This window comes from Eurosta solidaginis, chromosome 3 (genome assembly GCF_040869045.1).
Source record: "Eurosta solidaginis isolate ZX-2024a chromosome 3, ASM4086904v1, whole genome shotgun sequence".
Lineage (NCBI taxonomy): Eukaryota > Metazoa > Arthropoda > Insecta > Diptera > Tephritidae > Eurosta > Eurosta solidaginis.
The window spans coordinates 26265011-26291685 of record NC_090321.1 but is presented as its reverse complement, the minus strand read 5'-3'; the positions used below and the strand labels follow the sequence as shown (position 1 = coordinate 26291685).

General features: G+C 37.3%; 1 pseudogene; it reads left to right on the top strand.

Annotated features, from left to right (window-relative positions):
* LOC137245865 (uncharacterized) overlaps positions 1-17028 on the top strand; it is a 30962-nt pseudogene extending 13934 nt beyond the window's left edge.
* The last annotated feature ends 9647 nt before the right edge of the window (positions 17029-26675 follow it).

The window sequence follows — 26675 nt, the reverse complement described above, 5'->3', positions numbered from 1 at the left end:
GTAAAACCTAATTTAAAAAAGTTATGACACTTTTAGTAACCGGGTTTCATACCCTAACGAGCACATGTGTACATCTAGGTATTTTTTCCAATTTCCAGCAATTTTGGCTTCACTAAAATAATTTTTACTATTCATATTGGTTTATTGGTAGACGTGGAATAATGGAAATACCGCTAGACGATTTTTCGCTGACATTAAAACTACCGCCTCTATAACTGGTGTTAGTGAAAATCTCATTCAAAGATTCTCTACAATATTAGGGGCACTTTCATGTGGGTGTCGAATAGATGTTCAAAAGTGCAACATGTACGCCAGAGAAACCAATCGAGTTTACGTCGAACTATTTGAATGAAATGACATGCCTATCGGAAGGTTGTCCGAAGAAGCCGCTGAATCCAGAAATAAAGATTTTAGAGCACATCGTCGAGACCATGCAAGAAAAATTAGCCGCAGAGCCACAAATGAGGAGATTTTAAATAATTTTTTAGTTACTTCTGACCCATTTATTTCATCGAGTAGATCGAAATTACCTAGTAAGCATGAGGAAATATCCGAAGAAGTGAAATCTCTACTACTCCTACCGCAAAACCTGGACTATGATACAGAAAACTAAATATTTTAGTTTCTCAATTTTAATTGGGTACGAATATACATACTACATATGAAATGCAACATTTACTTAAAGTAATAAAAATTGTTGTTTTTTTTAGTTTTTTTTTTGGTGATATACCTATATGTATATTTGGAGATTTCATGGACTATTGACCGATCGAATAATTTTTGCTTTTAATTACTCTTTTGGTACTAACGAACAAGCTGGAATATATGTATGTATATAGTAAGCATCATATAAAAAATCATGTTTTTAATTATTACCCAGAATTAAAAAGTGATTCGCAATACTAACATTAAAAAAAAAAAAACAAAAACAAAACAAAAAAAAAAAACCAAAAACAAAAAAAAAAATATTTTTGTTTTTAAATTCTACCCAAAATTAAAAAGTGATTCGTAATACTAAAAAAAATGAGACAATGAGACAAAATAATGGGACAAAGTTTTTGCGTTATTAACTAATATTTTTTTCATTTCCCTAAGTCCACTGAAAGCCAAATCTAGACCACTGTGCGCTGCTAACAATTGTTCATTCTATCAAAACTTTTACGGCTTACCTTTTATGTTAATTGCATAAGTAAAAATCCACCATCAACTTAATATTTTATAAACATTGCATAACTCGACAAAAAAAAATATAACAAATTATATAGCACGAACTTGAGGTCAGCAATTTGCATGTGCAAAATTATGATAAATCTTCTATTAAATGGCATAGTAAATCCCTGCACAGTGATCAGTAATCATTATGACCAAAAAGTAAGTACAAGTTGCACAAACAAATTAGTATGCCAACATGCCACGCTTACTTGCCACAAGTGCCCGTGCGATTAACAAAGTTGGTGAAAAATTAACAGTTTATGGCATATTTTGTGAAAATTTAACCCTTTCCCAAAAACTTAATTCCTACTATCTACCGAAACGCACACACCTACAAACACAATGCACAATGAAGTCGCAGTTACTTATACACGCATAAATGAAAGTGCTAAGTGTTGCACAAAAAAGTGCAAATTGAATTTACTTAATTGAATTTCCATTATGTGCGAAAATTGTATGCCACAAATAATCAACGGCAATATGGAAAATATACACAGAGTGCGGAGGTGGCGAGCAAAATCAATTGGGAACGTGATGAATTGTGATGTGTAAATATTATGCGTTGCATGCCACTTTGCCCTACAACACAATAATGCTATTTATTACAAAGTGTAGTAAATGCAATTTTTTTAATTTTAAAAAGATTTCGACTTCAATGCTCAACAATAATGAATGATGATGAAGAAAATGTAAAATGTTAAAGAAAGCAGTAAAAAGAAGATGCAGTTTTTGGTATTGCCACAGTGAGACGCATAAGAAGATGCATTTTAAATGAAATTTCATTTCAGTATTCAATTAAGCAATGAGCGTAGCTGCAATTTGGCAATCAGCTGAATAGTACACTTAAATATGTATGTAAAATGTTGATTGCCAATGGAGCGCATTCAGTAAACCGCATCGTTGCTTGCAGCACTTGCAGCCTATTGAAAGTCTATGCAATTTGCTGTCTTTTGTCATACAGAACTGAGTGGGCGCTCCTTCTTGCGCTACTTGCAACACGACAACGATTACTCACAACAGTGCAGACGCATAGAAATCATGTTTTTTTTAAACTACCATATTTCAAATCAAATAGATACTCGTCATCGTATATCGCGTGTGTTCATTTGTCAGCTTGTTTATTGAGTCATAAATGTTTTACCTGTTCTTTGCAGTCTGCGTGTTTGTTGGTGGAATCTGTTGACTTACAAGCCACAGGTTATTTGTGCTATACTTTGTTATAGTAAATCTACTTGCAAATCATCACATCCAATCATCCGTGTTTTTGTTGCAAGTAAAATGTTTTATTATGCAAGAAAATTTGGTCTTGAAGGCTTTATTGGTGGTTTCTTTAGTTCCAAAGTGAAAATTTAAATTATTTTTAATAAAGAAATGCTTTATAAAGGCATTATTGATTCTTAGATGTGTATGGGGGAATGCAAAATGTTAACATAGGGTAGGTGCCAGCATAGCAGATTTTTTTTCGAAGTGTAATAAATTTGTTATCGATAACAAAGATTATCAAGCGGTTATTGATTTTTATCAATGGTGTGATGAGAGGTAGCATGTTCCGCCTATTACGCCGAAGATCCTGGGTTCAAGCCACGGACAAAGCAACATCAAAAACTTACGAAAAAATTGTTTGAATTAGAGAAAAGTTTCTGCCATGAAAAGCTTCTCAGAAAAAACTCATGTACAGATGCCTTTCCTGGTGGGCATAAGACATGTAGATCCCGTTCCGCCAATTTGTAGGATAAATAAAAAGGAGCACAACGCAAATTGGAATAGAAGCTTGGCCTAAAATCTCTTTTTTTTATACATTTCATGAAAATGAAATGGTATATTAACTTCGTCACGAATCCCAAAATTGTAAATCCTCAAAGGAAAACAGATAGACCCAGGAACAAGAGCTGAGTTGATTTAGCCATGTTCGACTCTCCGTCTGTCCGTCTGTCTGTTTGTATGCAAAGGAGTCCCTAAATTTTGGAAATATCTTGATAAAATTTGGTGAGCAGGTTTATTTGGGTGTCCGATTAAACATTTGTCGGAACCAGCCGTATTGGACCACTATAGCATATATCCCCCGCAACCAATTGGTCAGATAAGAAGCTTTTCCTAATTTCTGCCCCATTTTAACAGCTAGAGGCTTCAAGTTTCACCTAATGCTTACGTATAGAGCATTCATTGTTGTCCGAAAAGATTTTGTAGATCGGTGGTATATAGAGTATATATCTCATACAACCGGTTGTTCAGATAAGAAAAATTTCGTAATTTCTGCCCCATTTTATCAGCTTCAAATTTTAGCAAATGCTTACGTTTTCGTTATATATTTTTAAGATAAGTAATTCATTGTCATAGCTTTTTCATGAAGACCACAAAAAACGTGAAATTTTACATCCTCACACAAATTACCTAACTATTTTTATACTCAGTTGAGCAGAGCTCACAGAGTATATTAAGTTTGATTGGATAACGGTTGGTTGTACATATATAAAGGAATCGAGATAGATATAGACTTCCATATATCAAAATAATCAGGATCGAACAAAAATTTGATTGAGCCATGTCCGTCCGTCCGTCCGTCCGTCCGTCCGTCCACCCGTTAACACGATAACTTGAGTAAATTTTGAGGTATCTTGATGAAATTTGGTATGTGGGTTTATAAGACTCATCTCAGATCGCTATTTAAAATGAACGATATCGGACTATAACCACGCCCACTTTTTCGATATCGAAAATTTCGAAAAATCGAAAAAGTGCGATAATTCATTACAAAAGACAGATAAAGCGAAGAAACTTGGTAGATGAGTTGAACTTATGACGCATAATAGAAAATTAGTAAAATTTGGACAATGGGCGTGGCACCGCCCACTTTTAAAAGAAGGAAATTTAAAATTTTTGCAAGCTGTAATTTGGCAGTCGTTGAAGATATCATGATGAAATTTGGCAGGAACGTTACTCCTATTGCTGTATGTACGCTTAATAAAAATTAGCAAAATCGGAGAAGGACCACGCCCACTTTTAAAAAAAAATTTTTTAAAAGTAAAATTTTAACAAAAAATTTAATATCTTTACAGTATATAAATAAATTATGTCAACATTCAACTCCAGTATTGATATGGTGCAACAAAATACAAAAATAAAAGAAAATTTCAAAACGGGCGTGGCTCCGCCCTTTTTCATTTAATTTGTCTGGGATACTTTTAATGCCATAAGTCGAAAACAAATTTACCAATCCTTTTGAAGTTTGGTGGGGACATAGATTTTATGACGTTAATTGTTTTCTGTGAAAATGGGCGAAATTGGTTTGAAGCCACGCCCAGTTTTTATACACAGTCGTCCGTCTGTCCTTCCGCATGGCCCTTAACACGATAACTTGAGCAAAAATCGACATATCTTTACTGAACTTAGTTCACGTACTTATCTGAACTCACTTTATCTTGGTATAAAAAATGAACTAAATCCGACTATAACCACGCCCACTTTTTCGATATCGAAAATTACGAAAAATGAAAAAAATGCCATAATTTTATACCAAATACGAAAAAAGGGATGAAACATGGTAATTGGATTGGTTTATTGACGCAAAATATAACTTTAGAAAAAACTTTGTAAAATGGTTGTGACACCTACCATATTAAGTAGAAGAAAATGAAATAGTTCTGCAGTGCGAAATAAAAAACTTGGCAGGTATTACATATATAAATAAATTAGCGGTATCCAACAGATGATGTTCTGGGTCACCCTGGTCCACATTTTGGTCGATAGTAGGAAAATGCCTTCACATATACAACTACCACCACTCACTTTTAAAACTCTCATTAATACCTTTAATTTGATACCCATATCGTACAAACACATTCTAGAGTCACCCCTGGTCCACCTTAATGGCGATATCCCTAAATGGCGTCCACCTATAGAACCATGGCCCTCATAAAATACTCTTTAATACCTTTCATTTGATACACATATTATACAAACGCATTCCAGGGTTACCCTCGCTTCATTTTCCTACATGGTTATTTTCCCTTATGTTGTCACCATAGCTCTCAACTGAGTATGTAATGTTCGGTTACACCCGAAATTAACCTTCTTTACTTGTTTTAAATTAGATTTTTCAAAATTTGTCTGAGTACGCAGTTTTTAGCGCAATCAATTCTAATCTAACCAAATATGAGTTATATGTCTCACAAAACTCGTATTCATATTTGAAATTTTTTTTTGAAAAAACCTTTAGCTCAAAAATCAGTGCTCAAAAAATTCCATGGCTCAATTATATGGTTGGCTCATCTCATCAGCTGATTTTATTTACTTCATGGCATGTGCGATGGGATTGTCAAAAGGAGATGGCAAACTCAAAATGAAACCAACACATTGGCAACATTTTCCTACACATATGTAAAAAAACTGTCAAGTTTTATGTTTCCATTCCATACCATACGCACCAACACCAATACACAGATTTTGACAATTTGAACAGACATATTTTGTTATTGTACAGATGACCCAACCATATAGTTGAACCATGAGAAATTCAGAAAACTCTAACTTAAAAGTATCAAATTTTTAAAACTTCTTAAATTCTCGAATTTTTTTCGAAAACGTTTTTGATGCTTGTTTTGGTATACCTCGCACTTTCTTCAGATCCTTTTCTATCTCCTTTTGAACTTTTGTCTTTTTCTGAATTTCTAGGCAATTTTCTTTTGTTTACTGTCTTACAGAAAATTTTTTGAGTACTTCAATATGTTCTCATTTCTGTTAATTTTTTTGTTTCAAAACTGGAATTGCACGCTATTCAACAAAAAGCATTCACCTGTTACGCAGCAAAACGTGTTGTGACCATTATCGTATTTTCGTCAATGCATGCGTGCATGTATGTATGTATGCATTTGGCTAATAGCACTAGGGAAAACTTTTGAAAAAGCTACCTCATTTATTCATGTGATCAAATTGCAGTTTCGACAGTTTATCGATGCAGTGAACTAGACAAAAATTGGGGAAATGTGTGTATTACATACCAATTCTATTGGAGCACATACATACATGCAGCATATAGTATGTATCTATGTATGTGGTATTGCTAAAATATGTATGTTAACATACATACATATACAAAGTTCACATTCATTTTGTTATCAGGCGTACCAGTTTTTCGAACAAAGCTACTTGTATGCATTGTTTTTGTATCACTACGGCAATTGTCAAATTGTTAGTTTTACAGCAAAAGCAATAGAAAGTGGTACTTGTAAGTAAGTAAACAACACGTGCCACAAACAAATTACCTATAACATAGTCACATACAAAAACAAAGAGTACCTACATATGTAGTAGGTGGAACCATTGGCAATCGTTATAAGAAGTGGGTAAATTTTTAGCTACAATAACTGGCAAAGAAATGTCAAAACAACTTAACGAAATATTTTGCCAAGACGCTTCAAATGCAAATTGCACCACATATTTGAATAGCTTGCAGTTGTTTACTGCGCATTTTCAGTTTCATATAACGATTGGCTATGGCGTATACGTAACTTTTTTGATATGCCTTTGTTGGTTACCAGAGTTGTTATGAATTTTATTCAATATCGCATTCATTTGGCTCTTTTTTTTACGAGTAGGTGTTTGGTTTTATGACTCAAATTGCATACAATAGCTTGTGTGTATTTGCCAAGTACGTAGGTAACATACGTACACTTCAGTTGTGTGCGTCAAATAGTAAATATTGAATATGAAGTCTTTAAATTTCATTATGTCGTGTGGCAATTTATCGAAATTTCGCACTGAAATTTAAGCTTCTTAGTCGTAAATTTTCTATGTGCACTGTAAAAATTGTCACCACAACTTTGGAGTATATTTTTTTCATAAACACAAATGCATTGTCACTTCAGTTTAAGTGTTCCGTGTGTATTTTTTTATTACAGTAGCGAATACGAAAATAGAATTGGCAGTTTTTATCAAATGTCGTCAGTTAAACTTTTTTTACAGTTTAAGAAAAAACTTCTATAATTTCGTACGTGTAATGGTATAAAAAACCTTAGTGAAAAAAAAAATTGGCAAAAAATTGGCAAAAAATTGTATTTGAATTTTGGAGGAACTTGTACCAAGGCGTATTCAGTACCAGGTGTTGTTATCCCAAGAGCTGATTCCTTCTTCTCCATTATTTTCCATATAACGCCTTGTACAACAACAACAATATGTCAGTTAATCGAAATCAATGAAAATTTTCTTTTGACTTGACATTCTTCTGCACGCCGAACTGGTTGAATTCATTTTGCCATCACCTTGTATGAACTCGCCTTGATTGGTACTTTGCCCATGGTAGAAATATACGAGGTAAAATCACCCTATGATGTAGACAGCCATCTTAACCTTTTGACTTTAGCTGGAATTACGACATTTCATGCTACCAGAGTGAATATCAACACATTACTTTTGGTTTGTTTGGTGGCACAACAAAAAATTAAGTAGGTTAGGTTGAACTGACCGATCCGTGAGGACCTCACATATACTGAATGAGTCCGTAGTGTTCCCAGAAGTTTTTTTTAACGAACAAACTGAAAAACCAGCACCTATATTAAAAAATAACTCAGTTCTCTTGGCAAATATGGACTTAAGCCACTTTCTGCTTCTTGATCTGGCAGCTGTATCACTCCTAATAGCTGGAGTCTTAGCCTGGCAGGCGCAGGGCACGAGCACAAAACGTGCTCGATCGTTTCCTCCTCGAACCCGCACTTCCTACATGCTATCACTGAATCACTGACCAAGCCTAATTTAAAGGCATGTGACGTCAGAAGGCAGTGTTCAGTCAGAATACCATTAGTATACAGTCCTATCTTTTTATTGATAGAAGCAACTTCGTTAGTCTAAGGTTGTAAGATCTACACATAATCTTCGACACTTTACAGCTCCGCGCTTGAACCGACGCTTTAAAAAATTAAGTAATTATTAATAAAATAAGTACAAACAAAAATATTTTGCAGAAAATGAAAAAATTGTGCTAATTTAGCAAGAAAGAAGTTGCATTTCCAATGGGTATGAAAACACTTTAAATTTTTGCAAAGGCCAGATTTTTAGAAAGGCTTTCTCAAATATGAGCGGCTTATTTGGTAGATGATAACTTCTGTTGTGGTATTCGCCCTAAAGATGGATTCATCTAACTTTTCCGCAAAATACTTGCCCAATTTTGGTTGAGTCACGTATGGTTTAACTATTTCGTTAAGTGTCAATCATCGTTTTATCCAATAGGTGCGATCACTTACTCATTGTCGACATTATCCTCTAAAGGAAGTCCAGAGAAAGCTGCAGCTTAAGTAGATTTGGACCAAAGAGACATAAAGGTGTTAGAGACGTTGGTTTCACATTAAAGTTGAAGAGATAGCTGGCGTCATCTGGAGAACATTACATGCAAGACATATTTCCCATACATGGGGGTTAATTTTAGAAAAGTAAGAATAAACCCCACGTATTGTATACAAATTAAAAAAAGAGTTGAAAATTGGTATACCTTATTTAGTTTATCTTGGATAGTTGGTTGCATTACCAAACTGGAACCTTCGATGATGACCCTTCAAATGGTTTCGAGAAGAGGAGGAATGGTAGATCCATCTTAGTTAATCAGGTAGTATATTTGAGTATTAATGGCGTTCAGCGATATGGAAGGGCTACGTGAATCATGGTGTTGTTTTGCAGCCAGGCTTGTAGTGAAATAAGGGAGAAAAACGGTTTTGATGTTTTTTGAAGTCTGCTGACCAAGAGGTAAAACCTCCTCTAAAACTTAATTAAAATTTCAATTTTTAAATTTAACCAAAATAGCAGGTTTAGTTCTCATGTGTACAAATTATTAGACTTCAAAAAATGTCTTTTTACGTCCAAAAATTTCCAAATCAATTTACCATAAAATTCTTGTACCATAACTTTATCGGACTCAAATTTTTGGAGCTACAAAACTGCATACCCCGAAAATATTGAGAAAACTATAAATAAAAAGTTCGTAAAGCTTCATCGAATTAGCGAACTTTTTCGAAATTCGCTAGCATACTTTCGGGTATAAATACATGGACGCACTGCACATTATCAGAAATAACAAGTAAGGACGCGATTGTCTTCGGCTGTGCCGAAGACTTCATACCTTTCATGAATGGGGCTGAACAATTATTTTATCCCGTTCGTAATATTCAAATAATCGGCTGTATAAGATATGAAATATGAAGCGAACGGATGTACATATATAAGCGATTTTTAAGACAAATATAAAATAAAACAAGTAAGGAGGGCTAAGTTCGGGTGTTACCGAATATTACATCCTCAGCTGAGAGCTTTGGAGACAAAATAAGGGAAAATCACGATGTAGGAAAATGAACCTACGGTAACCCTGGAATGTGTTTGTATGACATGGGTATCAAATGGAAGGTATTAAAGAGTGTTTTAAAAGGGAGCGACCCTTAGTTGGATATGTGAAGGCGTTTTCGAGATATCGACCAAAATGTGGACCAGGGTGACCCAGAACATCATCTGTTGGATACCGCTAATTTATTTATATATTTAATACCACGAACAGTATTCCTGCCAAGATTCCAAGGGCTTTTGATTGCGCCCTGCGGAACTTTTTCATTTTTTTCTACTTAATATGGTAGGTGTCACACCCATTTCACAAAGTTTTTTCTAAAGTTATATTTCGCGTCAATAAAACAATCCAATTACCTTACCATGTTTCATCCCTTTTTTCATATTTGGTATTATGCCTTTTTTTCATTTTTCGTAATTTTCGATTTCGAAAAAGTGGGCGCGGTTATAGTCGGATTTCGGCCATTTTTTGTACCAAGATAAAGTGAGTTCAGGTAATTACGCGAACTGAGTATAGAAAAAATATATCGGTTTCTGCTCAAGTTATCGTGTTAACGGCCATGCGGAAGGACAGACGGACGACTGTGTATAAAAACTGGGCATGGCTTCAACCGATTTCGCCCATTTTCACAGGAAACAGTTACCGTCATAGAGTCTATGCCTTTACCAAATTTCAGAAGGATTGGTAATTTTTTGTTCGACTTATGGCATTAAAAGTATTCTAGACAAACTAAATGAAAAAGGGCGTAACCACGCCCATTTTGAAATTTTCTTTTATTTTTGTATGTTGTTGCACCATATCATTACTGGAGTTGAATGTCGACATAATTTACTTATATACAGTAAAGATATTCAATTTTTTTGTTAAAATTTGACTTTAAAAAAAAATTTTTTTTTAAGGTGGGCGTGTTCTTCATCCGATTTTTCTAGTTTTTATTTAGCATATATATAGTAATAGTAGTAACGTTCCAGCCAAATTTCATCATGATATCTTTAATGACTGCCAAATTACAGCTTGCAAAACTTTTAAATTACCTTCTTTTAAAAATGGGCGGTGCCACGTCTGTTGTCCAAAATTTTACTAATTTTCTATTCTGCGTCATAACGTCAACCCATCTACCAAGTTTCATCACTTTAACCACCTTTGGCAATGAATTATCGCATTTTTTCGGTTTTTCGAAATTTTCGATATCGAAAAAGTGGGAGTGGTTATAGTCCGATATCGTTCATTTTAAATAGCGATCTGAGATGAGTGCTCAGAAACCTACATACCAAATTTCATCAAGATACCTCAAAATTTACTCAAGTTATCGTGTTAACGGGCGGACGGACGGACGGACGGACGGACATGGCTCAATCAAATTTTTTTTCGATCCTGATTATTTTGATATATGGAAGTCTATATCTATCTCGATTCCTTTATATATGTACAACCAACCGTTATCCAATCAAACTTAATATACTCTGTGAGCTCTGCTCAACTGAGTATAATTAAGAGGAGCACGACGCACGACAAAACCTCTTCGGGGGTTATGGCGCCTTGCATTTTTTTTTTTTAAAGATTGTACTTTATATTGAAGATTTATCGGTATCTGTTTGACAACAAACCGACGAGTAGTCGACAGAAGATCGGTAAGTTGCCGATAACAAATTGGAATCACTCCGATAAAAAATCGATAAATTTTCCCCCAATGAGATAAACTGAAATGAGTAAGAAAACAAATGCCAGCAGGATAGCTTAGTGGTTAAGGCAACTGCAGTTTCACCGTGCGATTTGCGGTTCCAAACTCGGTGAAACCTTTGATAACATTACGAAATTACCTGGTGGTGATTGGTACCACCGCAAAATGCCAGTAAATGTTTCTTTCTTTTCAGCTTCTCTTATAAAACATAATAATCGAATATTCAGTTATTATAAGCCGGTGTTAAGCTCACGAATTCTTAAAAAAAAGTTAACCTTTAGATAACAAATCGATAGCTTTTCGATAACAAATCTATAACACGTCGATATCAAATTGGTAACACTTCGAAACAAATCGAAAACTTATTGAAAGCAAAACGATGACAATTTTTTGATAAAAGATCGATAAGACGGGTCAACACAAAATTTGACTTGACTCCAAACATTAAATTTCAATTCTTTAGGTCGTAATTTTACGAAAAAAAATATATGGCATGAAAAAGTATGCTTTCTTATTTACGCATCCGCCTAAACGAAAATTTTCTGTTTTAACTTTTACTTGAAAATGAAACAATTCAAATAATAGCGATATAACTTACAAAAAAGTGGAAAATGATTTTAAAGTGTACACTTTTACTTTTTCTTTTATGTTCATAGGTACTATCCCTCAAAAAACCCCAAATATAGTCTCCCATCACGTTTTCATTATATTGGCTTTGATAACGTTGTTCGAAGTAGAGCCGAAAAGCTCTACTTTACTTTTTGGTAAATTTAAATATCTAATCAAATTATTAAAATTTCCAGTAGTAATGAAATGATGGCTTGGTTATTCTGGTGTCGGTAAAAACTCCTTATCGGCATTGCTTTTATAAGAACTAAGAGAAGATCCACTTCTCTGCTATAATTTTTTCGGTGGCTCTGGTACTGGTAGTATCAGATCGTGTGCGACTGGAGCAGCAGAAGACTTAAGATTAGGATATTTGATAGGTTTTGCATTGTTACCTCTACATCTTTTACTTGGATTCACAGTGCAAATGTAACGTAGTTTTTGGTTCTCGCTAGATTCTTGGTATTGCAAATTTCACAGATTTTTTCTCACCTCGATACCAACCTAAAATATAGTAAGAGAAATCAATATGTCTACTTTATCTAAATTGCTATTTAAATAGAATTTGCTTACCTTACAAACATCTTTTACAATAACAACAAGCAACATGTGTCGCCTATGTATTGTATTGATTCCAAACAGAAGACCCAAAATATGCTTCGTAAACATCACAGAGAATGAACCGATAGCAAATTGGTATCACTTGGATAACCGATCGATAATATTTTGATAGCAAATCTACCAACTTTTGTTAACATTTTTATAACCTAGCAAAACTAATCGATAACTTTTTCAAAACAAAACGATAACAAACGGATAACTCGTCAATAACTGTCCTATAATAATTTTTCGAAAACAAATCGATATCAAACCGATAACATACCAATAACTCGTCTATACCTTGTCGATGAGAAATTTATGACACGTACATAACCCACAGAAAATATACCGATAACTTTTCGATAACAATCCATTAACACTTTAAAACGAATTGATGGCATGTCGTTCGGCTGCGATTCCTGCTTAAGTTTTGTCCTCGATTTTGACTTCTAATCTTTACTCTCCCCTCCTTTTCATCTATTTCCTTTCCTCTCGTTTCATTTCCCTCACTTCGTAGATCAGAAGGAATTCATTTGTAGCGTAGTGCTGAAAAAAGCACATGGCTGTTGGCTGCATAATTGTTTCAAAAAAAGTATGAATGTATTTATATACAAAGGTTTATCTACATATGTAAAAATTTTACTTCATTGAATGGTCAAATATAACAAAAATTGCAAACATCTTTTTATTTTACTTTGTTTATCCAAGTACGAATCAGCAAAGAACCAAATTTACATTACTTTCAATGCCTATCAATACAATCAAACACTTACTACATACAAATCCTTCCATATACAGTTACCACAGCTCGTTAGTAGCCCTAGAAGTAGATGTCAAAAATAAATTTACTTAGCTAATACGGTTCATGAAGTGTTCATGCGCAAATGTGCAAGCAATAGGATTGCTAAAACAAAAAAAAAAAAAAAAAAAAAAAAAAAAAAAATTACAAAAATTTCATTTCCATTTTTAAGTAAACACAGAGTTAGGTGACAATATTTACAACAGAAATTCGTAAACTAAGCAAAAATGTAGAATAAGCAAGCTTCGTAGCTGATGCAGTAGCCTACATATTTTGCTATGCTTAAAAGCGTATCCATGAAATTACCTTAAGTCGTCTGCACTTTCAACCGAAAATTCTATTTAGCTGCATATTTTTCAATATAAACTAGCCTTTATGTATGTACTATATCGTATGCGTATGTACTTATGTATGCATGAATGTATGCAGGTATTTGTTTTTTGCATATTTTCTCACACATTCCCACATTTTCACTTGCTTTCACTGGCCGACCTAAAATTCAGTTGGCTTTAGTTGTTGCTCTGCTCTACTGTCAGCATGTCCTAATACAAATTTTTTGGCTAAAGCCCACGCTAAGCTATCTATGCGAGATTTTGGCTTATATATATGCTGTCAGATTTATGTACTTAGATATAAGTGTGTGTACACACATACATGTATCTGTAGGTATATACACCTCTTTCGCCACTTTAGTACATTTCATTTTCTTGGCCATTTTTTCCAACAAAGCTTATTGCAGCATAAAATCCGGTGAAAGCATACTAAATTGAAAATTCTATATACTCTTATCTACTATTTTACGGTAGTATTTATCGTGAATACAAAAACATTTGTACGTAAGAAGCGTTTTTTGAAGAAAGTTACTGAGAAATAAATTTTGGACAACTTTTTATGATGGAGTCTCTGGTAGACGCTCCCGCTGTCTGCCGTTGCGAAGAATTTCTTGACAACATCATTTTTAAAGCTTTACGCTTGCTCAACTACGGGATACGCTTGCTTTACTAACAAGCAACCATGCCGAAATATGATGCCAGCCAACCTAACTTTTTTCATCAATTTTCCAACTTTTTATATACACCCTAACAATTCACTGCCTCAACTACCATAGCGGGTTACGGGGCTTAAAATATACCCGCAGCAGGCATGATTGTCGTAAGAGGCGACAAAATACCCAAATTATTGAATGGATTGTGCAGCGCATCGCTTGCAGAGGTTGCCAGCGCAAATTATAGCTTCTCTAACCCTACTGTCGACCTCACCTATTCTTAGCGAATCCTGTTTATTTAGCAGCCGAGTAGGGGGCGGAGGGAGGTATGACCTAAAAGGTGCAATGTGATCATATTAAATTGTTGCCGAGATGGTCGCGCTCGTACCTTAATGGTGCTTGTTATCGGACCGTAGTATTTGCCAAGAGGACGAAGTTATTTTATAACATAGGTGCTGGATTTTGATAGGGTTTTTCAATGTTGTCATTAAATAAACTACTGGTAACAATACGGATTCATTCAGTCTATATGAGGTACTCATGGACCGGCCAGTTCAAGCTAACCTGATCTACCGGTACATACCGGATCTATATCCGGCAAAGGACCATCAACAACGATAACACTCCCTAAAACCTTCGGGAAGTACCTTTATCGCTACAAGAACAACAAGAACTGTCTAAACTAGTTTCCCTTAAATTGTTTGCCTTAGCGCTCTACCTGAGAACATTCAATGGCGTTCTATGGCTAACACAACTGCTCAGCTATAAACTAGCCAGGCAAGCTAGCGTACATACGACCATTATCGCCAACTCAGCATTGAAACATTTGCAATGAACACAATTTTGGTCCTATTAAGATATCAATAATATGTAAATTGTTCTACGTTGGGCGCTATCAAACATGTGAGCTAACTTGGCGATAGTCCCCCAACAAACATTGAAACAATTTACAAGGAGCAAATTTTTTACCCCATCAAGGTCTCAAACTTTTATGTATTGCCCATCACCGCTCACTATTTCCAGGTGGGTCCCATTTTAGGCGGCAGCAGACATATGATCTGCCCTCTTCCATAATTCCTTACTAATCATGAAAACATTTACAGGAAAAGATTTTTCGCCACACCAATAAATCAAATGGTTATGAACAGGCCACTCCACTCCTTTCGCATAAAGGGCGCCATCAGACATACGGCTAGCCTTTTTCCCAACCGCCAAATAAGTATCGAAACACTTGCAATATTTATGAATTGTTCTCGTCCACGGCGGCCGTCATGGTATGGTGGTAGCGTGCTTTGCCTTCCACACGGAGGGTTCTGCGTTCAACTTCCGTGCAGAGTAACATCAAAAGTTTAGAAAAAGTTTTCCCATCGGGATCGCCCATCGGAAATGTTTCCGCTAATACTACGAGTGTATTTCTACCATAAAATGAAAAGCTTTGAAAATTCATCTGCATTGCAGGTGCCGTTCGTAGTCGGCACAAAATATGTAGGTCCCGTCCCGCCGATTTGTAGGGAAAATTAAAAGCAGCACGAAGCAAATTGGAAGAAATACTCTGCCTAAATCTCCACGTGTCATGTATGTATTTATTTCTTTCTTTTTTTCTCGTCCAAAGAAGCATCATTACTAGTAGGTGAGCCCAACATTGGACGCTATTTCGAAACGTACAAATTTTCTGTGTAAGCGCTTGTTTTCTTAAGCTACGTTACGAAAATCTATTTACTTCAGTACGCTACATTGGCCGATTAGCCAGCCACATGTTTGTGGTTCTTGTGAAGTTGCATGACTAAAAAAAAAATGCGGAACCCTCTTTAACTTGTATACAGGGACCGCCACAATGAGATAATCGTGAGCGGTCAAAACTTTCAATGTATAGGTATCTATTTTTCAAAACGCTTGCATCAACTTCGCTTGTATGTTTGTGTATATGTAACAAAAACAAGTAAGGATGGGACTGTATTCGGCTGTGCCGAAGACGTCATACCTTTCATAAATGGGGCTGAACAATAATCTTATCCCGCTCGTAATCTCCAAATAATCGGATGTATTAGATAAGAAATATATAGTGAACAGATGTACATACCTAAATGATTTTTAAGATAAATATAAAATAAAAAATGGCAAAAAAACTCCTTATCTGAACGATCGGTTGTATGGGATATATATTATATATAGCTCCGATCGAAATGATTTTTACAGGAAATCTTCTATGATATATTGGAATAAATATCACCAAGTTTAACGTTTTTATATTGGAAATTAAGGGAGAAGTGGCTAAAAATCTTTCTATCTGAACGATCGGTTGTATGGGATATATACTATATATAGCTCCGATCAAAGTGATTTTTCAGAAAATCTTCTATGATATATTAAAATATATATCACCGAGTTACTTTCTAAATTAAGGGAGAAATGGCCAAACATCTTTCTATCTGAACAATCCGTTGTATGGGATATAACTATATATAGCTCCGATCAAAGTGATTTTTTCAGGATATCTTCTATGATATATTAGAATATATATCACCGAGTTTCACGTTTATACTTTCTAAATTGCGGCAGGGATGACCAAAATTGTCTTATCTGAACGATCGGTTGTATGGGAGATATATGTTATAGTGGTCCGATCCTACCGGACTACCAGGCTTTTAACAAAAACAACATGATTATTTACTTTTTAACAACAGCTTCGTTCAGCGTTCACGAAAATTCAAAAATCAATTATCACTTAATTTAAATTCCGTGCGTATTTTTTGTAGAACGCCTCCACATGCACATGTGTGGCCGTAAATGTACTCATGAATAAACAACAGCTGAAAAGCATATAAACTCTTAAGCACATATGCAATATTCTACCCACACGTTTCATTGTATGTGCAATTCTCTCTGCTGGAGACAAAACTACGGGACATCAGCAAATATTTGGTTTCGGCAAGACAACAAAGTTTTGAAATTAGTTTCTTGAGCTTTTTAAGAATTTCTTTAGCATAACTGTAATTTCTGTTATTTAATATGTTCTTAATTGAATTTTATGGTCGTAATACTTTCATAAAACCATTAGATTGGTTAGCGAAGAAAATATTCTTGTTGACAAAGTGCCTGGTAGTTGAAAGCTGCTGGCCGAAGTTTTACAAAAATGTTTCAAAATTACAAAAAGCGAAATATTACAAGGTAGTTCTGCTTTTTATTGTGACTGTTTTTCAGCAAAAACAAATTCATTTAAATATTTCATGCAGCTTTACAGAGTCAGTCTTAAAATAAAAATTGCTTTGAATGAAGCTTTTGGCCATCCCACATCACACATGTTGCCTCCTCCCCTCGTTGACCCTACAGTGAAGGTTGGAAGCCATTTTAATTTACCGCAGTGGTTAAAGTACGATCTATTGCGATCGGTGGAAACGACATTCCAAAAAAAAATTATTATAATTATTTTCAATCAAATTTTTTCTGCTCTTGCTCATATGAAAAACATTATATTATTAATAGCCGGACCCATACGCATCTTGCGCAACAAATATACAAGTCTCATATCAAATATCAACAGAAATCAGCTATTCTATCAGCTATTCCATCTGGCGAATGTTAGCAAACGCCGGTAATGCGGGGTTAGTTCTAATCAAATATTCACAATAGTGCCATAGTACAAATAGATTTCTTTGTGTGCTCACAATCGTTTATTTTAATAAAATATAGCTAAACAAAAGCACTACGACCAATAATGCCCAAAGCTCGCTAATAGCACGAATCTCCATCTTTACAACCAAAATTTTTACAACCAAAAAGTATTTTTCTTGTCAAAATTTAAAAGTCTCTGACACTGTGTAGATGTTCGCGATGTATGCGCTTGAAAATATTCTTGAAAACCCTTAACTGAAGGATTCAAACAACAACAGCGGTACGAACATTAGCAAAACAATAAAGCAAGTACATATGTGAATATTTTACCGTTAAAATAACGCATTGACCGTTCACCAGTGAATGAATATCAACCGATCATTCCACCATCTGCTTTGAGTATGCCTCATGGTGAACGCAAATTGATTTGCACTTTGAATTTAATTTGAGTTAGAACTCTAAAGCATTCTCCCATAATTTTCTCTGTAGTTCTATCTTAAAGTTGAGGTGGTATCTCTTGTGAGATAAATGTAGCACATTTATTTATTCATTCAAAGATTCAAGCTAATGCCTTCATTGGGATGATTTTTAGTCTGGAGCAAATATGATAATTTTATGAGCCATATGCAGCCATTAAAATCCTCCGTGTAATGTTTCCAAGTAGTTGCCGTTAAAGCAAATTTATCTGCATATTGAAAGGCTCAGGCTATTGCCTTCATTATGGAATGAGCTTCCTCATTAAGTTAAACAAATATGCAATGAGTGTTCTTAAGGGATTCATCATAGATCACCATGCTAACGCACCGATGCTTCAGCAAAATCAGCTTATACGAACAAACTCGATCTGCAAAAGCTGTTAGTATGATAAGGAAGGGAAGTTGATTTGCCACTTTCTCTGCCAAAATATCACTTAGAAACCTGACCGCATGGTTTTACGATACGTGTTTTGCTCTTAAGAATCTTATAGGATGAATGAGCCCCAGGCTAACGTTCACCGATGTTATTCATAATTCACAACGGATAAAATGTTCCGAGTAGAAGTGTGGAAAGTTTCCGTTGAGCTCCAAAAGTGCAATTAAATGAGGTTTGCTTGATGGATTTTAAATGCAATTTAATTAAGTTAATTCTCATGACACATGACTGGTATTCTGATTGGACACTGCCTTCTGGCGTCACAAGTTTTAAAACTAGGCTTGGCCAGTGATAACAGATTAAGGAAGTTCGCGTTGGAGGAGGAAACGACTGAGCATGTTTTATTGTCATGCCATGCGCTTGTCACTACAGCTATTAGGAGTGATGCAGCTGTCAGATCTAGAAGCAGAAAGTCTCATTGATCCTATAAAGCTTCTGGTATTTGCCAAGAGGATGAAGATCTTTTATAACATAAGTTGTTGTTGTTGTTGTTGTAGCAATGCTCGCCCCACCTAATAGCCGCGACCGATCACAAATTGTCATCAATATCCTCTAACGGGAGTCCAAGGAAACTTGCCGTTTCAACAGGGGTGGACCATAAGAAAAGGGGTGTTAGAGGCGTTGGTTCCACATTACAATTAAAGAGATGGTTGGTGTCATGTGGGGACACATTGCAAGCAGGGCATACATTTTGTATGTCGGGGTTGATTCTGGATAGGTAAGAGTTTAACCTGTTACAGTATCCAGAACGAAGTTGAGCAAGAGTGACACGCGTTTCCCTGGGGATTATGCGTTCCTCTTCTGCGAGTTCTGGATATTTTTCTTCAAGTACTGGATTCACCGGGCAATTCCCGACATAAAGGTCCGACGCCTGTCTATGGAGTTCACCAAGGACCTGCTTGTGTTTTTCCGCTTCATACGGCTGGGTTCTCAGGTGCCGTATTTCCTCAAAATGCTCACGGAGATGACTCCTTAGGCCCCTAGGCGGTGCTGGTTCGTCAATCAGATGTCTGTTGGGATGCCCAGGTTTCTGGGTATTCAACAGAAACTGTTTGGTCAGCATCTCATTTCTCTCCCTGATGGGGAGTATTCTCGCCTCATTATGCAGATGGTGTTCTGGGGACATAAGAAGACAGCCCGTGGCGATTCTGAGAGCAGTATTTTGGCAGGCCTGTAGTTTCTTCCAGTGGGTGGTTTTTAGGCTTGGCGACCATATGGGTGACGCGTAGCACGTAATCGGCTGGCTAATTGCTTTGTATGTGGTCAAGAGCGTTTCTTTATCTTTTCCCCAGGTACTGCCAGCAAGGGATTTGAGGATTTTATTACGGCTCTGAATTCTTGGAACAATTGCGGTTGCGTGCGCACCAAAATGTAGATCCTGATCAAACGTCACACCCAAGATTTTGGGGTGTAGGACAGTCGGTAGCGTAGTGCCATCGACGTGGATGTTCAATATGGTCGACATTTGGGGCGTCCATGTTGTAAATAAGGTCGCGGAAGATTTAGTCGCTGACAATGACAGGTTTCGCGAGGCGAAAAAACTGGAGAGATCAGGGAGATAGCCGTTTATTTTATTGCATAGCTCATCGATCTTTGGACCTGGGCCTGTGGCCATTATTGTGCAGTCATCGGCGTAGGAAACGATTGTGACTCCTTCCGGTGGTGAAGGTAGCTTAGATATGTAGAAATTAAACAAAAGCGGGGATAGGACACCACCCTGTGGCACCCCTTGTTTAATTCTCCTTTGTTTTGATGTTTCGTTTCTGAATTGCACCGATGCCTGCCGACCACCCAGATAATTTGCGGTCCACCTTTTAAGACATGGGGGAAGGGTAGACCCTTCCAGGTCTTCCAGTAACGAGCCATGGTTGACCGTATCAAAAGCTTTTGATAGGTCTAACGCTGCGAGTACTGTTCTATGGTGGGGATATTGATTCAAACCGCAATTTATCTGGGTGCTAATGACATTTAGCGCGGAGGTAGTGCTATGGAGTTTTCTGAAGCCATGCTGATGAGGGGCTAGCTGCAAATGTGCTTGGAAATGAGGGAGCAAAATGGCTTCAAGCGTCTTTGCCACTGGCGATAGCAGAGATATCGGACGATATGACTCACCTACGTTAGCTGGTTTCCCAGGCTTTAGTAGCGGGACCACCTTGGCCATTTTCCATTTCTCGGGTATGACAAAGGTGGAAAGAGACAGGTTGAAGACATGCGCTAAATATTTGAAACCCTCTTTCCCTAGGTTTTTAAGCATCGGCATGGCTATGCCGTCTGGGCCCACTGCTTTGGATGGTTTAGTGCGACCAATGGCGTCCTCAACCTCTCTAGCGGTGATGGTAATTGGTGACGCGCTGAGTTTGTGTTTATGTGCACGTCTATTGGCTCTCCGTCTATCTTTGTCGACCGTAGGATGCATTATATATTGTCGGCAGAAAGCGCTCGCGCATTTTTTCGCATCCGACAGCACCTTATCGCCAAAGGCGATGGAAACTTTGTCTTTGTGCTTAGTCGGATTCGATAGGGACTTTACGGTGGACCAAAGTTTACCTACACCGGTAGAGAGGTTACAACCTCTTAGGTGCTCTTCCCATTTCGCCCGCTTGTGTTCGTCCACAAGCAATCTGATGCGTTGGTTTATATCCCTTATTTGGGGGTCGCCTGGATCAAGCTGTCTTATAAGGTCGCGTTCCCTCGCTAAGCTCGCGGCCTCCGCCGGGAAGTGGGGCCGGATTTCGGGAATTCTCCCGGCGGGAATGAAATGTGCCGAGGCGGATTCAATGACCTTACGGAAGGCACGCTCCCCTTGGCGGGCATCAGTCGGGATAGGGAGGGCAGCAAAGCTGCTGTCTGTTGCATATTTATATTCTTCCCACTTTCCTTTTTTGAAGTTTATGAAAGTGCGTTTTTCGGTGACGATGAAGTCGGCGGTACGCTCGAACGAAATAAGTATGGGCAGGTGGTCGGATGCCAATGTTACCATCGGCTGCCAGTTGACGCAGTTTACGAGTTCTGCGCTCACGATTGAGATATCTGGCGAGCTATGACAGCTTCCTACCATACGTGTGGGGGCGTCTCCGTTAATTGTGCAGAACGTCGTTTCGTCTATTTGATCCGCCAACATCTCACCCCTACTGTCCGCCCGCAAGTTTGAATGCCATAGGTCGTGATGGGCATTGAAATCGCCTAAGATATTGCGATTGTTGCCAGTGAGTAAGGCCTCGATATTCGGGCGGTATCCACTGGGGCAACAGGTGACAGGAGGGATGTAGATGTTGATGATTTCTAGATTTGCATCGCCTGACCGGACAGATAGGCCTTGACGTTCTAAGACATTGTCACTGCGGTCGATGCCAGGATCAAATATATGATATTGCAAAGAGTGGTGTATAATAAACGCGAGGCCGCCTCCATTTCCGCTCTCGCGGTCTTTCCTGTGGACATTATAACCAGAGCAGGTCTGCAATGCAGATCTTGCTGTGAGCTTAGTCTCTTGAATCGCAGCAATGCGGATGTTGTGCCGCTTCATGAAATCGACTATCTCCGTAATCTTCCCAGTTAGTCCATTACAGTTGAACTGCAGAATTCTGAAGTGCATGAGGGGTGACGCCGCCACTCTAGGGGTAAGTGAGGGGTGACTACGCCTAGGTTGTGGAAGGCCAGGACGCAATTGCTGTTGTGGCCTTGGGACTGGGCGCCCTTGGGCAAGCATTGGGGTACCCGGATGATTTGGGTTTGCGACCTGGCAAGATGGCGCGATGAAACCCGTCGAGGGGTTGCCGTCGCGGAGACCAGAACATCTAGGAAAGTGGCACCACCCAAGGCAGGAGCTGCATTGAGCGGATGTCGCAAACCTATATATTCTGTGCTGGCAGACGGTGCAAACGGAGGCAGGGACTAAGAGTCTGTTTCCCTGACCTGCACGATTGCTGCCAGAAAAGAGGGGAGGAGAAAAAGACGGGGGCAGGGGCTGATGCTCAGCATTGCTACCAGCTCTACTACGAAGGTAGTAGTTATGAGTGGTATCAGCTGTTTGAGTTGTTGGCGCCGTGGGGCGCGAGCAGCAGCGGGTACTTGTTGTGGCTTGCTGAGCAGCGAAGCTACTGGAAGGTAGTGGGGATACGCTTAGGCGTAGACTACGGGACGCCCTTGGGCGTGAGCAGCAAGGAGCCACAAAAGATTTATAATAGTTACGTGGACGTAGGGTTTTGGGATCAAGCCCAGAACAACCTGTCCGATGCAACCATCCCTTGCACGAAACACACTGAACAGAGTATGACCGTCCTAAAAAGATTCTTTTCTGGCAAATGCAGCAAGACCATTTCTCAGGACCGGGGTGAGGAGACGGACCCGGATTGGGTTCGATACCTTCCCGGAGTAAGAGAATATGTAGCAGTCCTGCTGCAAGGAGCTGCTGGGAGGATGACAATTTGTGGGAGGGACGAAACAAATTAAATGGGGTAACATAAGTCTTTGTTCTTTGTTGTGTTAAACAAACGAACTCATTCAGTCTATGTGGCGTCCTCATGGACCGGCAAGTTCAGATGTTTATTAGTATGAAGCAAATCTTCTAAAAAATTTTCTTGAAATTGTTAAACGATGCAGAGTTCTGAGAAAACTGAACAAAAAATCTATACATAAATCTCTACCAAAGATTAAGATCAATTCAGTAAAGTTGCACTTGGTCAAAATTGTATTCAAATTAAATTGAAATGAAATACCAAATAGCTATCTTAATGTAAATTGCGCTGCAGAGCTACGACAAATGGTTTTTCAATTTGAGGAAAATTTATCTAAGCGGGATCGCCCCTCGGCAGTGTTTGGGAAGCACCCCGACTGTATTTATGCAATGAAAAGCTCTCAGTGAAAACTTATCTGCCTTGCAAATGCCGTTCGGAGTCGGCATAAAACAAGTAGGACACGTCCCGCCAATTTCTAGTAAAATTAAAAGGAACACGACGCAAATTAGAAGAGAAACTCGGACTAAAATCTCTACGGAAGTAATCGCGATTTACATTTATTTTTATTTGAGCACAGTATTAAGATCTGTAAGCACTGAATTTTGCAATCAATTTCAGTTCTATGAAAAGCTGATTCGAAAATTGATTTCAGAAAGTCGATCCATTCATTTATAACTATCAATTTCGCAATAAAATATTACGCCAATTTGAAATTATCAATAAATTTACCTGAAAACAATGACCAGGCTTCATGGAAATAAAATTGATTGAGAAGTTGGCTCACCTTCAAGGAACACGAGCCAGAAATTTATTGACTTGCGCATGTCAATTACAAAATGCTTCTTTATTTATACAAATACTAGAAGACCCGGCAGACATTATCCTGCCCCAAATTTGGCCTATCTGCATACATTTTAATAAGTTTTTCCCGTCTGCCTCTGCCCTCCCCCCGTTTCGCTTTTTCCTAATCCTTTTATTCACTCCTCCCTCCGTTTTTTTCGCTTCATATGTCTCCATCTTCGTCTCATTTTATCTCTTTCTCAATCTCCTTCTCTCTTTTCTCTTCTATCAATTCCTTCTCATTCTTCTGCATCCCTTATTGCCTGTCCCAGAGGGTGGTATGTATTTTATTCCAGTCCCAGTCCCAGTCCTTGTCCTAATCCCAGTCCCAGTCCGTCTCTGGGTAATATATTACTCTGTACCAAAGCACTCATCAACAGCTTTCGTTTGACATCCATATTGTATAAACACTGCCTAGGCATTCACTGGCCCACGTTTTGGGCTATATCTCGAGACCCTGTACCTGTAGTAACCACTGCGTGAGGTTTACGCAATTTGTGTGAAAGTTTGAACAAAATCGACCAACGCATCTCTTCAAACACCGGCGACCACCTAACACACATTTTAGCCTTTCTTTTTATAAATATAGATTTTTAATTCTCACACTTAACTATAATATTAAAACGAAATGCAGATTTTCGTTGCTTTTGAAATTCGGCTTAAAATTGCAAATGGAACAACTAAAGACTCTCCTGTATTAAAAAAAATGTCATATTACCTCTAAATCGTCGGCCCCCTCCCGGCGGGCCTGGTGATCTGCTATACTTGATATCATTCGCTATAATATTTTTTATTGATAAGCAGGTTGTTTAATTAAACACCAAGCAATTACACGGAAGTATATCCGCACCTGAAAATATGAGTGCCACTGCGTATACGTAGATTTTAATATTACGTACAAATAAATAAAAAAAATTGCAATAAAAGAATATTGCGACCATAAACTGAGATATAACCTATTCTATATTTCAAATTACATCAAACAACACACGGTGTGCAAAACAAATTCAAAATCGGTTCAGTAGTTTAGGAGTCCATTGGCCTCAAACCTGTGACAAGTGTTTTTTATATACAAAGATTTGAATTTTAATTTTTATCTAGACAACTTTTTAATCTATGCAACTTTTTTACTTAACAAAAACTTTTAAAACAAAGACCGAAAGAAATATTCATCAAATGAACGTCCAAATCAGAAGCAAATTTCCAATCACAAGCAACTTCTGACCGATATTATTTGTAGGTCATCCCTTCTTGCTTAGACATTGAGTTTCTGACATTAAACTTGCTGTGTTTAAACATGATTCTACAACTTTGTTGCATGCGACTGTTGCACGGCCTTTTTTAATTACTTAATTTTTGGAGTCAACTGAAAATTGACTGAAAAGTTGATCAATGTACAGCAGTGGATATGAAAACAGTTAACAATGGCAATTTATATCAAATGACATAATTTAAATTCTTCTTTTTTGTTTCAATAATTTTAGAAGAAACGTCTATGAAGTTTGTAATTAAATTTATTGAAACAAATCTCAAAAACATTTTCAAAAAAATTCGAGAAAGTTTCGAACTTTTGTTAAGGGTTTTCTCAATTTTTTTTAAGTAGGCAGTTTTGTGACAGAATCAATTTCAGCACAACAAAAAACAATTTTAAAGTCGCTCAAAACTCGCATTGATTTCTGCACATTTTTTCCGAGGTGTCTTTCAGATTTTCTTCCATACGAAATGCACATATGTATATATATACATACATGGGAAGTTACGAAATGGGAAAAGCAACATTTACCATCCTGCTATATAAGAACAATTACAAATTGACAACTAATTGATATGTTCTCAAATAAACCTTCAACAAACACTTGATAAATGTCAAATGTAATGCAATTACGACATAACAAAAATTCACTCAAAAGCAAACGATGGAACACAGTGTCACTTACAAGTTACATTTTAAATGTAATTAAGATGAACAAACCACAGAAGAGCGGGAGGAGTAAGAAGGTGTGGAAATCAAAAAAGTCAGCAACAATCACGTAAAGAAAAATGCAGCTGATAAGCGCAGAAAAGAGCCGAACTCAGAACAAGAACAAAGTAAAAATCAAGCAGCGTTGTAAATTGAACAACAATAATTAATAATGCAAGCGAAGAGTTAACGAAATTGAGGTTGAAGGCGGAACAAGATGCGCAACACAAATGAAAAATTAAAAATTGTAAGTTGCCCCAATGAAAGCACAAACGAAACGGCAGTAAAGCCACTTGTACGTGCACATATTTACAATATTAATAACAACAACTAAGTGCGCTGGCGCATTGCAGTGCGCTGATCAAAGCCACTTCACTTATCAATACAAACGACACAGAAATCGTTAATTACAACATGAACTGTCGTTAAAAATGAAATGATTTACTCACTAAATGGCAGTCTCCATTGTTGTTTATTGACTTTTTTCTTTCGCCGCCGCCGCCTTAAGAACATATGCTTGATAGAACACTTACAGCGGCAAGACTGTAATGTTTCAAATGACGCGCGTTACGTTGAAGTTGAAGAAACTGTACGAATGAGTTGTGACAGCTGTAAGAGCCTAGACGCCAGCAGACTGTGGAGTCGCCATGAAAGACGCCGAACAAACGTAAATACGTACGTCAATAGCATG